Raw genomic sequence first — 6,131 nt, forward strand, 5'->3', positions numbered from 1 at the left:
GATAGGGCCTCATTGGTAAGTGCTACAAGATCTCGTACATTGGAACCCATGGTTATGGAACCGAATCCATTAGTATGGAACATTTTCTTTTCCAAGTGAAATCCCCTAGTATATGAAAGAGTGAAAAAGTGCTTTCGTTGTTGTGGAATAAGAAGCCTTCGTATTTTAATGCATGTATTTAATTTATTCGGAGCTATTAGAGCGGGATCCACTTTTTGGGGAATATGGGTCGAAGCAATAACAAGAATATTTCTAGTGGAACATCTTTCACAATCCCTGGAGAGATAGTTCACTAATAGACCAAGGGATAAGTAATTCGACTCATTCACATCCAGATCATGAATGTTTGGAATCCATATTATGCAAGGAGACATTGCTTTTGCTAATTCGAATTGAAGGGTGATATAAAATCGGTCTATTTTCGGCATCATATCCATAGTTAGCGCATTCATCATAGTTAGAAGCTCCAGCTCCGTATCAAGGTCACGGTCGATATCGTCACGATCATCAATATCGCCACTATCATCAATATCGCCACTATCATCAATATCGTCACTATCATCAATAAGAAAAACCCTTAGGCTTGTTATCCAGGAACTTGTTCAGAAATACTGTAATGAAAGGAAGATAGGAGTTTTTCACTAGGTATTTGACCAAATAGGATCGTCCAGTTCCTATAGAACCTATCACTAAAATACCCCTAGAGGGGGATAGGTCTAAGCGGAGCGAAAAGGGTTTTCCATGAGATGAGAAATGAAAACTATTAGCCCCACACGAGGTTTGTGAATAAGTGATTGTCTGATAATGAGCAAGGAATGTCCGTTTTTCTGCTAAACAGGATGTATTGAACTCATAATTCATTAGATACTTTTTATGAATGTCAACTAAGTATCGTAAGTAAATTACTCCTGGTTGTTCAATCATTTGATAACCAGAGTCATTCTTTGATAAATGATCACTATGAGTCAGACTCAATAGAATTTGATCAATCCATTTTTCTATCGTTAAGGTGGAGAACTGAACCAAGAATTCTCTTTCTTTATCATCAATCGAATCACTGTTCGAGACCCAGGATTCTATTTTATCATCAATCCAATCACCGTTCACATTTTTTCTTTTTCTTATCAATGAATATATCTCTTTACTTGTATGACTTAGATGTCTCGTATTTCTCGAAAAAGCGATTTGATTGATGGGATTTGGTATGATACTTATGAGATCGATGAGATTGATATTCCAATCTTTATTCTTCGAACGTATTGATTTGACCCCATAAGCGGGACCGCCACCCCATAGCATGTTGCCACCAGAAGCAGAACCCCATATTTCTTCTAGAGATCTCCTAATTGTTCCAGAGCAACTAGAAAGAGATTCTTTAACCAGAAAGAATTCAGTTCAGATGTGGGATACCTATCCAGAAGTTTTTGCAACTCAATCATGTATGATGGAATCATCAAAGATTTGACCTTTTCGAACTCTGTCTGTAACTCACTATAGGCTCGAGAAACAAAGAGAAGATGTGTACGAACGAGATATACAGCAACAAGAAGAAGGAAAAGGATTGAATAGAGGAACTCCCGAACATTTGGCGATCTCAGATGTGTCGATATCGATGGTGACTCATTATTTCGATGAATCATTTCTTCGGACAGAAGAAGATTATGTAAACACTTACTCGAAATCTCACTTATCAGATTCCATTGTGTCTTCCACAATTTTTTCTGAAGAATTCGCCATGATATATCTGATCCATGCATAATATCATGAAAAATGGATACAAATTTTTGGCTGCTACTTAGTATCGGCAATAGGTCTGAAAAAGTATCTAAAAATAGAAAATTTAGATATTTGTACCCTGTCGAAGTAAGGAACCACGACATATATGTTTGGAATAGATTCCATTTTGAGAGAGTTGAAAAAGCACTATTTCGTTGAAAGGTTCTATACATCTGCCCTTTCTCAAGGCATTTCTTTAGACAAAGACTCCGTTTTTTCCTCTTTTCGGATGGTAAATATTTCTCAGAACATGGAGTGTGAATCAAACCCATGTTTGAATTGAAATTGAGATACTGATGCAAGTTCTTCCCCTCTGAATCAGATAGATTCATATCTAAAAGAGGTTGACAATAAGTTCTTTCAAAATTGACTATTTGTCCCTCTGTTAGAGGTGTTCCAGAAATGTCTGCGATCGAGTAAATAGCTCGACGAACGAATGGATCGGATCGAATTGGAAAATGGAAAGATTTGTACAAGTTATACCTTTCGTCACCACTTTGTGGAAAATCGTTAGGTATGAATATGTTAGATACCTGTGACTCGATTGGTGAAATAGTATCTCTCTCCAAAAAAGCATGTTTTTTTTACCGCCGCACAAAGAAAATATTTTGTTGCGAATGAAAAGATATTGAGGAATTGTCCATACGTAAAATCATAATTATTGATACGGGCCTTTTCACATAATCCACATAAAAGGGAATCTTTTGTTACAATAGAAGCAGAAGTGATGTGGATTATTCAAGAATCGAAGTCGAGTTGCTTTATAAAAGAAGATATCAATGAACTTCTATGAAATGGTTTCACGGGATTTAGCCAATTGTCTTGATCGTGGGATATCATTGAGAAATAGGAATCCGTGTTATCAAAGGATTTCCTGCGATTATTTCTAGTATGGAATGAGTCAATCATCCACTTTGGTATCTTATTGAACAAAAATGGTGATATTGTTCCTCCATTGATCAAGAATTTCGATTTTTGGGAAGTATCATGATCATCCAATAAGAAGGGTTTCAATTTTTTCAAATGAACGATTTGAAGACCTATTGATTCTAACAACTGATTGCAGAGTTGATCATTCGGACCTTTCAATTCATAGATGTGGATCTCGGACCTATGAATGGGGATATTCCCGAAACTCACAAAGAAAAAAGGAAGTGAGTTAGACAAAAAGAGAAGAAACTTGGACAAAAAAAGAAGTAACTTGGACAAAAAGAAACGAAGTGACTTAGACAAATCTTTTTTATCGATAACCTCAGACCAATCAATCGAATATTGATTAATACGTAATCGATCGAACACTACTTGAAAATGAAAATGGCTCTTCTGCTCAGAAATGAAATGTTCCTGGAAATTCTTGCTCCCATTGGACCATTGTATCTATATGCATTAGGATCCCGATTCATGGATCTCTCGGTTCGAGAAATCAAAATAAGAGGATCGAACCATTTCTTCTGACCCTTTTTAAAATTTGATAAATGTTGGTTGATCGTATATTTCATTATAGTTCTATGATTCAGAGTATCATTTCCTATTTGATCCCTTTGAATTCCATATTCGAAGTTGCGATCGGATCTATTCATTAAAAAGAATCGATTCAATACATTTCTTATGTACCCATAGGTGTTATATTGGATTTGAATCAGATTTCGGATCAATCTATATTGATTGACTGCCTCCATTATGTTGTTGCTAGCAATACCACTATTTTTTGTTTTGGATCTTCCAAATCATTCCCGGGGAGGTCCGAACCCATTTTTTTCTGATCCTTCGATAAAAGATTCATTCTCTTCATAAAAAATAGGAGGTAGAACCAATAAATATTTCTTTTTCGATTCATCCCTGGAGTTGAATACCTCATTCAAGAATTGTTTTTTGATCCAATCCGTAGGAATCAATAGAAAAGGCAAATCCCTTATGATACACCAGATCCGGCTCGGTTATTGATAGAGTGAATAGATCTGCCATTTCTTGAAATCTCTCTTCTGATTCAAAATCGTGGTGTAACGTGTATCCCCTCCTGTTCCGGTCATGGAATAGATGAAATAAATAAAAAAATGGATTTTTGTTCAAGAATGAAATCTTATTGGAACTGTCCATATCCAGTTCATCCTTCGGAACCATATCACATCCCGGATCTGATGAAATAGGATGAATTGAGACGGTATTTTGTAAATACGTAATTATCTTGAATATATTAACTATTTCTTTATTTTCCGATCGCCTGGAAGGGACAAAAGAAACATCTTGTTCTTTCTTCAACAATTTCTGATCTCTAGTGGACCTCTCAATAGGATTCGAACCCAGATGAAGTTCTGACCATCTGTCAGAGAAAAAAGAACGAATGGATCTTGTAGGATTCCCGAGAAATTCTTCGATTTCTTCCGGAAGCGGATGATTATTCATCTGCTTCTCACGTTCCGTGAATAGCCGGGACATTGAGGAATATCCAGAAAAGCATTTAGGGAATCGGTCTGATTCTATCTCTGTTCGTTCCGTTTGAAGAAAGGAAGGATCCCAAAGAATCGATCTTTCTTTTAGTTGTTGAATCTCTCTTTGATTGATCAATGTGTGATATTCCGAATCCTCATTACTAATGGAATCGAAATGATCTCTGGATTGATCAGAAGATCCTTTCAATTGGCTAGAATCCGTTACTTGAACGAAACTAGATCTTGTGGAATCATATTGAATATTTGACAAGACATTCCGTACCTTGCTAAAAAACCGATCCTTGTTTACCAACCACACATTGTCTAACCAAATCCAATTCTCTCTCGATATGTTCCTCAAAAAATCCGATTCGTGCGGATTCTTCCCCCAACTAAAGAAGAGATCTTGGCGGAATTGCCACATATGAAATTGAGCACAATTTTGCAAAGAAATAGCCCACTTGTTTCTCGAGAAGAGATGGGAAACATGCTCAATATCATTTGATTGAATAGTTGACCCAGCTCCTTGTTGTTTGAAGAAGCCCTCCACTTCAATTGGTATTTTTTCACGAAAAGCAAACATGAGATAACAAATCCAGTCTTTCACTAAGATTTCGAATAGCTGTCCCGAATTCAAGTTGATTATGTTTCGCCTCTTCCTCGGAGAAGACGATCAAACAATTCCCAATCATGGTCCTTGCGGATCTGATCATCCATATAATATACAAAAAGAAACTCCAGATATTTGATATTTTCTCTTTGAATGAGATCTCAATTCCAGCGACGGTTTCATTAGATATCTTACAACTGGAATCCCTCTTTTTTCCGATCCAGTTCCTCCACCACCGCGAACCCCAGATAGATTCAGGCATGATACACTTTTTAGTTATTGGGAGAACCCAAGTACTCTCTTTCGGATCCAGGAAACAGCTCTCAGAGATCTTTTTTCTTTTGGAAGATACAGGAGCGAAACAATCAACCTATTGATATTGGAAGAGCCAAAAGATTCTTCCAATGTATCATTTCTGGGTCCAATGAAATTCATAGGTATAGGAAGAAACCCTGTCAAATAGAGATTTTTTCTTTCGACCATCTTTCGATGTGTTAATACGATATATAAGGACCGCTACTACAAATAGTACTACACCCTTGATCGTGAAATATCGATTGCTTGTTGAACCCTGTGAATTGCGTGAAAGTAGGATACTCCAAATTCGGGAGTCTAAGAGTTTATAAAACGTTCTTGATGGAAAAAAAATGTGAATGAAAGATCCCACTGAATTGAATTGGGTCCATGAATCTAAGAAATAGTGAGAATTCTTGATCTCTCTCAATTCGAAAATCCAGGATTTGAATTGATGTCCTTTCATTGAGTCCTCCTAAATTGCATTGATTTATCCTAAAGATTTCATTTCAATTGGAATTGGTTATTCACCATGTACGAGGATCCCCGCTAAGCATCCATGGCTGAATGGTTAAAGCGCCCAACTCATAATGGCGAATTCGTAGGTTCAATTCCTACTGGATGCACGCCAATGGGACCTCCAATAAGTCTATTGGAATTGGCTCTGTATCGATGGAATCTCATCATCCATACATAACGAATTGGTGTGGTATATTCATATCATAACATATGAACAGTAAGAACTAGCATTCTTATTGAGACTCGAACTCATAGGGAAGAAAATTTATGGATGGAATCAAATATGCAGTATTTACAGACAAAAGTATTCGGTTATTGGGGAAAAATCAATTATACTTCTAATGTCGAACAGGATCAACTAGACAGATAAAGCATTGGGTCGAACTCTTCTTTGGTGTCAAGGTAAAGGTAATAGCTATGAATAGTCATCGACTCCCGGAAAGGGTAGAAGAATGGGGACCTATTATGGGACATACAATGCATTACAGACGTATGATCATTAC

The sequence above is a fragment of the Momordica charantia genome, assembly GCF_013281855.1.
Source record: "Momordica charantia cultivar OHB3-1 chromosome 6 unlocalized genomic scaffold, Mcharantia_2.0 BLBB01000006.1, whole genome shotgun sequence".
Lineage (NCBI taxonomy): Eukaryota > Viridiplantae > Streptophyta > Magnoliopsida > Cucurbitales > Cucurbitaceae > Momordica > Momordica charantia.